We start from the raw sequence: 11,325 nt of genomic DNA, 5'->3' as shown, positions 1-11,325 counted from the left end.
GGGGCCACTGCTGGTTAGTATAATTTATTGGTCAGCCAAAGATCTACAAGATTTCCTCAAACTCCTCATTTGTATGTCTTCCACTCTTTGACAAGGGAATCTATGTGAGAAGGCTTGCCTTCAAACTTCAAGCAGTTTATAAGGCAGCCTTAGCTTTCACTTCCTGCTTGTGCAGGGCCTCAAGGTTGAGTGACTGGTTTCTTCTACTTTCCCAGGTCTTTATTGGGCATGCACAAATTATTGCACCTGTACCCAGCTTTTTAGATACTCAGGAATATATGAAGATTTTAATAGTTCTTACGGTTATCTTCTTTTCCAGAAATTCCTTTAAAAATGCCGGCTAAGCTCTTGTTTGCCTCAACTGAAATAATAGACTTAAACAGCTGCAATGTCCCAAAAAGATTGTTATGGTTTCAGAAATACACTGGGGATAGGGCATATCCTTCCTTGCTTCCCTCTCCCTTTTGATCTGAGCTCTGAGTTTAATCAAATAGTCACGAAAGCCTGGAACTAGAGATTTTCCATAAAGCTGGACATTTAGAAAAAATTTTGACTGTGCCATTGGGGATGTTTTAAATGAAGTTCCAAAATAGGTCAATCCTCTCCATTGGCTGTGAGACTGTCAGTGACTATCATGCCACTGAGCTGTGGGTGGGTTGGGGGGAGGATGGGAATTAAAACACTCCAAATACCATTATCATACCAAGGTTCAGTAGTTTCTTTTGGACAGGTGGTTTTCAGTTTGTTCTGTGGCTTGGTTAATTTTCAGAGCCCAAAAATAGTTAAATTTAAATGTCTCACTGTCATTTTGTTGTTTTTTCATGGGAGAGCAGTTTGCCAAAGTCCTCACTCTGTCATTTAGGAAACATGCATTCCAGTGTGTTTTGTGGTTGGACTAGGTCAGTGGTCCTCCTGCAGTGTTCCCACAAGCTGCTCTGGTTCTCCTGGTTTCTGACAGTTTGTGATCGTGACAAAAGTGCTCTGCTACTAACATTGAAAAAAGTGATATTTTCCTAATTCATAGGAAAAATACATTTCCTCTGTTAGGTTTAATTTTGTTATACTTTTGGCATTTAACATCACCTTATTATTTAATATCAGCTGACATCTGATCTAGCACAAATGATATATTAGAGTTACTCCTGGTTTACTCTATCAACGATGCATGTACTCGTCAAGAATATTTTTAGAGGTGGGTGAGCAGGGCCTGCAATACGACTCATTATTTTATACCCTCGAGCATATATCTTAATAATTTGTATTTAGTGGAAGTTCAGTTCGTAAAGAACTATACATAGAAACAGAAAGAGGCAATTATAATTCATTGTAGGAAGTAGAATGAATCGACACTTTCTGGCTGAGAGAAGTATGCAGACAAAATACAGTGAGGCATAGCTTGAATTCAAGGCATCACAGGAAGTATGGTTTTAAAAAATAATAATAATTGTGTGCATTCATAAACATATTAGTCCAGGTCATTGGCTGTAAAGATTCCAGGAAGCTGGAAGATTCCTGGGGTGTCCAATGTGGGGATTCCAGAGCATGATTTGGAGGGGTCCTTTTGTTCACCAAGCTACTGCGAACCCACGTGACAATAATGTCACCAAAGAGACATGGAAACCACTTGAAATGATGGTAAATGTGGCACAGCAGTATGGACAGAAATGCGGGAAGAGAACCAGAAAGCAGGCCAAGAAGCCTGAGAACCTCCAATGATTATTTCCATCTTTGTTCCTCCACTTTTTCAAAATTCCTGGCATTTTTTCTTACTGTCATCTGTTCTGCAAAGATTCTTCAGAATCTTTATGCTGCTGCTGATTTGGAAAGTTCATGCCCCCGTGAAAGAGAGAAAGAGGTCCCCCTTCTGGAGCTGAGGTTTATCTGCATCTTTTCTGATAGACCATTGGTTGTCCAAGCCAGAGAAGGAGAGGCAGATCGGGGCAGGTGCTTGGTAATGCAAAGCTGACCATCCACAGTATAAAAATATTTCCTGCTCTTTGTTTTCCAAATTGTGACAATTCATTCTTTTTTTTCTCATAAACAGGTGGAAGCTGCTTTGTTTCCCTTCCCTCCAACTCAGTGTCTCACAATTACTGGTAGGGAATTTACATTTTAAATTTGGTCTGTAACACATGGTTCATAATAACCATTTTCTCTTGCAAACCGAATTGTGTCCATATTGCTGTGACCCTGAATGGTCACAAAGGAAAGGAATGGTCACTTTACATTTCTAGACCTCAATATTATTATTGACTTGGGCTTATTTATATAATGAGTTTAAAATCATTTAAACATAGGTTTTGTGTGATCAACTTCCTGGTCATAAAGCACTGCTTATTTAGAATAAAACTTTTCTGTTGGAAGGCTTTCTGATACTTTCCTAGTCATCAGTCGAACATATAATTTTATTTTCTTCCAAAAAAACTGTAGGTATCCAGACAAAGGCATGCTCTCATGCATCTCCTCTACTTCTTGGTTTTCACATATGCAGAATGATTAGCAACTCAGTACTGAAGAGACTAAGTAAAGCACAATTTTAACACTAGTGCCCCCCCTTCACCCCCAGAACATATGTGTTAATTATTCTGATTTTTAAAAAAATTCTATAATATGTCTTCTGAACACATGACCTAGACATCTGTGATAAAACCCTGGGGAATGAAAGAGCTCATTGTGAGGCCATCATGTGGTCTGCATGCATGTGAATATTTCATACATCATCATCTGCATTTTATAGCTGTGCTATGCATACGTACTGGTGCATTGCTGCTAATACTCTCTGCACACTGAAGTCCAGTCTGTAGTTTTCTTTATTCAGCATGAGGATGTTATGCTGGGAGAAAACTGCATGGAGCCTTCCTTCGAGAGATTGATATCTAAAGGAATTAGAATTTCCTTCCATAACAGTGACCAGAACTAAAAGCAGAAGCGCTTCTGATGTGCCATCTGGAATTGTTCAAACATCTGTCATCTGAAGGGACCCAGGAGCTTCTCACAGATTTTGGAGGGTCTCTGTGGAAGACTTCATACCCTGCAGGCACCAGCCTGTCATCTTTAAAGCCTGGCGGGCAGGCAGACAAGACCCACTCAATATCACACCTGTTCACTGCTGCACTGGCCACCTGCTGATACCTCAGCCAAGGGATACAGGAGGAGAGGCAGTACAGAGGGCAGCAGATTCCACATGGCATCCTGATTAGCTTCACTCATGAGCATTTCTGAGATGTGGGCTGTGTAGGGAAAGTGTGTGCCTCGGTGGAAAAGTGTGCATTGTCTGCATAGGACAACTTTCTGGGTAATCTGATGCTGACTCTATAGGAGCTATTGTACAACTCTGCAAGTTGTAGGTAATTGTCACCAATGCAGAATAATTCTTGCCTATAGACATGCAGATGAAATGTCTGGAGGGACAGCCCTCTTACGAAAAAACTGTTTTGCCTCCATTTGTGCATTCTGCTTGGTTCTTTCATTTAATTAATAAATTAAACAAAATCTTTTTTAAAAATACCTTTATTGGAGTATAATTGCTTTACAATGTTGTGTTAGTTTCTGCTGTACAACAAAGTGAATCAGCTATATGTATACATATATCCCCAGATCCCCTCCCTCTAGCCTCCCTCCCACCCTCCCTATCCCATCCCTCTAGGTCATCACGAAGCACCGAGCTGATCTCCCTGTGCTATGCAGCAACTTCCCACTAGCCATCCATTTTACATTTGGTAGTGTATATATGTCAATGCTACTCTCTCACTTCATTCCAGCTTCCCCTTCCCCTGCTGTGTCTTCAAGTCCGTTCTCTATACCTGCATCTTTATTCCTGCCCTGCCACTAGGTTCATCAGTACCGTTTTTTTAGATTCCATATATGTACGTTAGCATATGGTATTTAAACAAAATCTTTAATGCATGTTTATTTTATATGTTTATGAGAGTCATGATTTTCTCCTTTCTGGAAATTATCTTTAATAACTGCCAGGAGTGACGTCACCAAGATGGAGATATACGTTGTTTCTGACTTCACTCCCCTTCGCAAGAAGAACAACTAACAACTATTCATGAACAAGATATAACTGAGAGAATCCTAGAACACTGGAATGAGGCTGAAGCACCCCCTGTACCACAGAGACCAAGACCGACTGTGTTAGAAAGTTAAGAGGAACACTGACTGCATTGCCCCTCTCACAGGACTGGGCAGCGTCACACAGAGAGGTCTACCCTGAGCCTATTGTTCCTCTAGTGGGAAAAGAGTCCAGGGGGGTCAACCAGCACACCCAGCATTGTGGGTTGCTTTGTGGGAGTCCCTACTGTGGTCTCACCCCCATGGGGATTGTAGGGGATTTGCAGAGCTCAACCACTGGGAATCTGGCTATGATCAGAGAAAGGGGGTAGGGGCTTACAACAACCAGCACATGGATCTTGGCTGACTGAGTCCATACCTGCAGTGCCTAAGTAATAATCCCAACAAGTGGTTTTGCTAATCTGCAGAACCAACTTGGTGGCAGACTCTGACCAGAGAACTCATTGGGGTGCAGAACTGCCTGCTTCAGGTCCTCAAAGGAAGAATTTTGCCAGCCCTGGAGCCTGGTTTGCCCATCACCCAGCAAGGAGCTGAGTCATAGCCCCATCCACTAGGGAGGGTGTCTCCTGGCCCCATCTGGCCAGAGGGCTGGTGAAAGCCTCTGGAAGCTGTGTAACCAGCAGTGCAAAAGCCAAGAAGTGGGCAGGCAGTGTTGATCAATCCCAGAATAAAGCCAGTACTAGGCCTGGAGGGTTCCGTGGCTATAACCAGAAGGGAGATTAATTTATAGTCAAGGCTGAGGGTAGCTCTTGGCTCCCCCAAATGGGAGAGGCCTGGAGTGGCCTTTTTCCATCCTGCCCAGGGAAGGGAACTTATACAGCCATATATATACTTATACTGTAAGTATACTTATACTTACAGTATAAGTATAACTTATACAGCCCCACTTGCTGTGGAGAGTGTCTCCTGGACCCATCTGATCAGAAGGGCAGGTGAGAACACCTGAAAGCTGTGTAAGCCAGCAACACTCAAACCCAGAGACATGCAGGCAGAGCTGATAATGGGCAGACCAAAGCCAGTGGCCCCGTTCCATCAAGGAACTTGGGGCATGGATTGGCTTGAGGTAAGACAGCAAAAAGCTTTACCAGCTTTAGAGCTGCTTCTCCCACCGATTTTACTTATTAGGGTTTATCCTTTTTTTTTTTGATGAGTCTGGCTAACGTTTTATCAATTTTGTTTATCTTTTCAGATCTTAGTTGCATTATCTTCTATTTTTTTTTAGTCTATTATGCTCTGAAATTTATTATTTCTTTCCTTCTACTAATTATGGGTTTTGTTTCTTCCTTTTCTAGTTCCTTCATGAGTAAGGTTAGGCTGTTTGAGATTTTTCTCATTTCCTGAGGTGGGCTGGTATCACTATAAACTTTCTTCTTACAACTCCTTTTGCTGTGTCCCATAGGTTTTGGATTGTCCTGTCTTTGTTTTCATCTTTCTCCAGGTATTTGTTGCTTTTTTCTTTTATTTCTTCAGTGACGCAGTGGTTGTTTAGCAGCATATTGTTTAGCCTCCACGTGTTTGTGTTTTTTTTAACAGCTTTTTTTTTCTCGTAATTGATTTCTAGACTCATAGCTTTGTGGTCCGAAAACATGTTTGATATGATTTCAGTCTTGTTAAATTTACTGAGACTTGTTTTGTGACGTAGCATGTGACCTATCCTGGAGAACGTTCCATGTGTACTTGAAAAGAATGTGTATATTCTGCTGCTTTTCTATGGAAGTTCTACTTCTATCTATTAAGTCCATTTGGTCTAATGCATCATTTGAGGCCAATGCTTCCTTATTGATTTTCTGTCTGGCCAATCTATCCATTGATGTAAGTGGGGTGTTAAAGTTCTTATTATTATTGTGTTACTGTCACTTTCTACCTTTTTGTATGTTATTTATTTGCTTTATGTATTTAGGTGCTCTTATGTTGGGTGTATATATTTTTTCAATTGCTGTATCTTCTTGGATTGATCCCTTTATTCCTTCTTTGTGTCTTGCTACAATCTTTGTTTTAAAGTCTATTTTGTCTGATATAAGTATTGCTACCCTGGTTTTCTTTTTGTGTAGAATACCTTTTTCCATCCTTTCACTTTCAGTCTGTGTGTGTGTCTTTAGGGCTGAATTTAGTCTCTTGTAGGCAGCATATATATGGGTCTTGTTTTTGTAGCCATTCAGCCACAATGTCTTTTGACTGGAGCATGTAGTCTATTTACATTTAAAGTAATTATTGATAGGTATGTACTTACTGCCATTTTAATAACTATTTTGGGATTGTTTTGTAGTCTTTTTTGTTCTTTTCTTCTTCTTTTGCTCTCCTCCCTTGTGATTTGATGACTATCCTTAGTATTATGTTTGATTCCTTTCTCATTTTTGTGTATGTATCTATTATAGATTTTTAGTGTGTCATTACCATGAGGTTTATATATAGCAATCTACATATGTACACATGTGATTATTTTAATCATCTACTGATCTCTTAAGTTGGAATTCATTTTAACAGCCCTGCATTTTTACTACCCCTCCCTCCCAACATTTAATGTATTTGACATCATATTTTACATCTTTTTGTTTTGTGCATCCCTGAAATATTTATTGTGGATATAGATGATTTTACTACTTTTGTCTTTTTAGCTTTATAAGTGGCTAATCTACTACCTTTACTGTATAATTGCCTTTATCAATTAGATTTTTCCTTTGTAACTTTCATATTTCTAGTTGTGGCCTTTTCTTTTCCATTTAGAGAAGTCCCTTTAACATTTCTTGTAAACCTGGTTTCATGGTGCTTTTTAGTTTTTGCTTGGTGGTAAAACTCTTGATCTCTCCCTCAAATCTGAATGATAGCCTTGCCAGATAGAGTATTCTTAGTTGTAGGTTTTTTCCTTTCATCACTTTAAATATATTAGGCTGCTCCCTTCTGGCCTGCAGAGTTTTTGCTAAAAAGTCAGCTGATAGTCTTATGGGAGTTCCCTTGTATGTAGCTACTTGCTTTTCCCATACTGCTTTTTTTTTTTAATTTTTAAAATATTTTTATTGAAGTATAGTTGATTTACAATGTTGTGTTCCATTACTGCTTTTAATAGTCTCTGTCTTTAATTTTTGCCATTTTAATTAAAATGTGTCTTGGTGTGGTCCTCTTTAGGTTGATCATGTTTCAGATTCTCTGTGCTTACTGGACCCGGATGTTGGTTTAGTTAGTGATGTTTTCAGCTAATATGTCTTCAAAAATATTCTCTGCCCCTTTCTCTCTCTTTTCTCCTTCTGGGACCCCTACAATGTGACTATTAGTATACTCAGTGTTGTCTCAGAGGTCTCTTAGCCTGTCATAATGTTTTTAAAAATTCTTTTTTCTGTTCAGCTTGAGTGCTTTCCCCTCTTACCCATTTCATTGTAGTTTCTTCTTTATATCATTTCTTTCTGCTAGTCTTCAGGTTGTTCTCATTGATAGTTTCTCTGTAAGTAGTTGTAATTTTGATGTGTCTATGGGAGGAGATAAGCTCACAGTCTTCCTACTATGTCATTTTGGCCTTTCCTCTCCTTCTGCAATAACTTCTTTGATGCAATAAATAAAATACATTTTTCATTGTTGATATACTCATTTTCTATGTAGATATAATAAAATTTAAAGTATTTCCTTATTAGTCAGGCTTCAAAATTTTTTGGAATTTATTAATTAATAAGCAGATTATTTATAGTTTCTATTTAGTGCTATTCTCTACTTACAGGACACTATAAAATTTGCATTATTTGGGTCAGGGAAAGCAGTATCTAAACAATAAACTCAGATTTAGAAGTAAAGATAACATATACATTTCTAAAAAGCATAACTGCCCTGGTTAGCTATTGGACTGGGTCATGAGTCATGGAATGCATTCAATTGGTTGTGTTAATTACAGTTTGGCTTACTTTACTTTTTAATGAATGATTTGTATTCCAACATCTTAAATACTTTCTCTACTCCTGGAATGTGAGTTGCAAAGGACTGTAATTTCTAATTAAGCTCTCAAATATTAGCAATTCTTCTTTTTTTTTTTTAAATTTATTTATTTATTTTTATATTTTTTATTTTTTTTTTGTTGTGTTGGGTCTTTGTTTCTGTGCGAGGGCTTTCTCTAGTTGCGGTAAGCGGGGACCACTCTTCATCGCGGTGCACGGGCCTCTCACTATCGCGGCCTCTCTTGTTGCGGAGCACAGGCTCCAGACGCGCAGGCTCAGTAGTTGTGGCTCACGGGCCTAGTTGCGCCGTGGCATGTGGGATCTTCCCAGACCAGGGCTCGAACCCGTGTCCCCTGCATTGGCAGGCAGATTCTCAACCACTGCGCCACCAGGCAAGCCCAGCAATTCTTATAAATTATTTATAGTATGCCTGTTGGATGCAATCTGGATTGATGAGATTTTAGGAAACACTTGAATAATATTATTACCAGTCATCTGAAATCTGGGTTAGGCCAACAGAGATGCTAAACTCTAAGTGATAATACTCACATCATCTGGATTCAGCAAGTCCAGAATAACTTGCTCACCAGATTCTGGTTTTCATATTAGAGTCTTGCTGCTCCTTCTAAGTTTTCTTTGCCGAGTCCCCTTCATGTAACTGCTGAGTGTCAGAGGCCCTCAGTGCCACTTGTGAATCTTCTCATGTAGCTATACTCTCTCTGTGGGTAATTCCACTGCCTCTCAATAAATTCAGTTTGAACTTCTCCAGACAAGTGTGTTCACTTGTAAGTCAAAAAGGTAACTTAAAATATAAAAACATCCAAATGGAACTCTTGGCTTCCTCTTTCCCCTGTCCTGACTTCCTCAATATTTTCTACACCAGTCAACACCACTGCTATCTATTGAGTTACTCCAGTCCAAGACTCACTTCTTTGGCCTCAAGTGTCTGGCTTACTGTTGCTTTGTGGTCCTAGAATGTGCATGGTACATAGGAGGTGCTCACCCCTCTGTCACTGAAGCATTCAATGGGACATATTCCCTGAAAAGGCAGGAGAGATGAGGGTCCTGCACTCCATGGTGGGACATGTTAGGACTGTCCTTTGATCTGAGATGAAATGTTTCTTTTTATAAAAGTTGGAAAAAGGGAGAGGAAGGTAAGGGCACACATAGATGTGTTATTGTGCTACTGAAAATATGACAAAGTCTTTTCTCAGTGAAGTGTGAACCAAGGACAGCTCATGTAGGTAAAAGTGACTTTAGGTTGGGATAGTTGAAAAAATTAGACAATATATCAAAGTGTATTCTATATTAATAAGAGATAGAGCTTACTAGAGCAACGTAGTAGGATTGCTGGGCACTTCTGAGTGCTCATTTAAGATGGTTGTGAATTAATTACAGTGATGTCACTCAGCTTTTCTAATTTTATCCAGTAAAATTCAGCTACTTGGAGCTGGCATGAGATAGTTGGCTAAGTTCATTTTGATAGGAACTTGCAGAGTGAGTTTGAAGGAAGAATGAGGGGTGAGGAGCAAGCCTGCCCTTTGCTGATTTTACTGTTAACCAGTCAGTCTTATTGTAATTGAGTGGAAGTCTATATTTTCAATAATTTAAAATCATACCTTTGCAGAGTGCTGGGTCTTCCATAAATCCTATTATAGACTATAATATATAGATCATAGAATATTCAATAGTAATTGATAAGGGATCATATCAGGGTTCCTGCTGATCATTAGGACCTTAGCAATGAACCCTATTAACCTGGCTTTTACTTGGCTAGGTGCTTTCTTTTCTGCTTTTGAATAGTTATTAAAGTAAGAGAATATGGCATATTAAGGTGTTCTAATCAGCTTTGCTGTCACAATAAACCACTCACAAACCTCAGGGCTTACAACAATAAACGTTTATTTCTTGCTCTCTTTGGCAGTGGCTGTGGGTCTGCTCTTCACATGTGTTTTTCCTCTGACTCACTCATTCTCCTGCCTCCAGGTCCCACTGGTACTCAAAACCACCAGCCATGGCATGGGAAGAATTCAAAGTGACCCAGCTTATTGCCTGTTCGCCTGTGCACAGACTTGGAACACCTTCTTGCTTGCCCACACATGGAACAGGAGGTAGATCTAGATCAGCCCTTCCCCATTCACACAACAACTCTTACCCTATGCAGTGGTAAGGGAGGGGAATTTGAGATAGAGCATAAGAATCTTGCAACTCCCCTGGAACTGTGCTAAGTCAACATTCACTGTGGCAGTGCCACATCCAATGGATGTTTCTTTGACTTTACGTGGTGTTTCTGCTGCATTTAATAATTAGATGTCAATTTCATCCTTCTCAAAATTTTCATTTCATGACATCATTTTCTTTGACAGCACTCTCTCCAGATTTCCTCTTCTTTTCTGGTCTCCCTTTTTCAGGACCCCTACAGCCTTCTTTCTCCTCTGTTTTCTATCTTCAGCCTTCACAGATACTTTGAGTCACCAGATTTATAGCTGAACTTTCAATCACCATTTCTTTGCTGATAACAATAAAATTATCTATCTATCTATCTATCTATCTATCTATCTATCTATCTATCTATCTATGTATCTCTCTAGATCTCATTCCTAAGCTCCAAAGCCACATCCATTATTCGTTTATTGAACAGGTACTTTCGAAGCAGTAACCAATAGGAACTGTAGTGAGCATTGAGGATAGAGCTAGGAACAAAACAAAACCTCTCCCCTTATGAGGCTTATATTGCAGTCAGGGGAATGATATAAATTTAAATAAATAAATGTATAACATGTCAGATAGCTATAAATGCTTTGAGGAAAAATTAAGCAGGATAAAGTAAGGGCTGGACAGAGTGTCCTGGGATGCGAACTGAGGTTTGTCGTTCAATTTGGGGTGGTCAGCAGAGATCTGATCCCTGTAGAGCATCATATGATGGTAAGGAACACCTTAAGAATTAGCTTTGATCTTACCTTTGTTAGGCAGTTCAGAATCCCAGATCCTAAGTGTGGAAATTTTATGACAGTGAGGTGAATAAAATCACAAAAAGGCAACAATTCATTCTGTGATTCAGCAGGCATAGTACAAGTGATTAGACCTTTGTTTCAATATTAAGATACTTAGGGAATCATCATTTTATCATGTAATAATAAATGCATTAGTCTAGCATTGATACATACACCAAAGTTGAATAAACATAAAAATATAGATATTATTTAATGTTATGTAGAGTAAAAACATCATAATTATTTAATAAATAAATTATAAACATTACCCAGCTAGTCCCAATGGCATGACTTTCTCTCAGTGCAGATAAACAATATTTTTTATTTCAAACTAACCT

Source organism: Eubalaena glacialis, chromosome 9 (genome assembly GCF_028564815.1).
Source record: "Eubalaena glacialis isolate mEubGla1 chromosome 9, mEubGla1.1.hap2.+ XY, whole genome shotgun sequence".
NCBI classification, from domain to species: Eukaryota; Metazoa; Chordata; class Mammalia; order Artiodactyla; family Balaenidae; genus Eubalaena; species Eubalaena glacialis.
Note: the sequence above shows the minus strand (reverse complement) of the source record.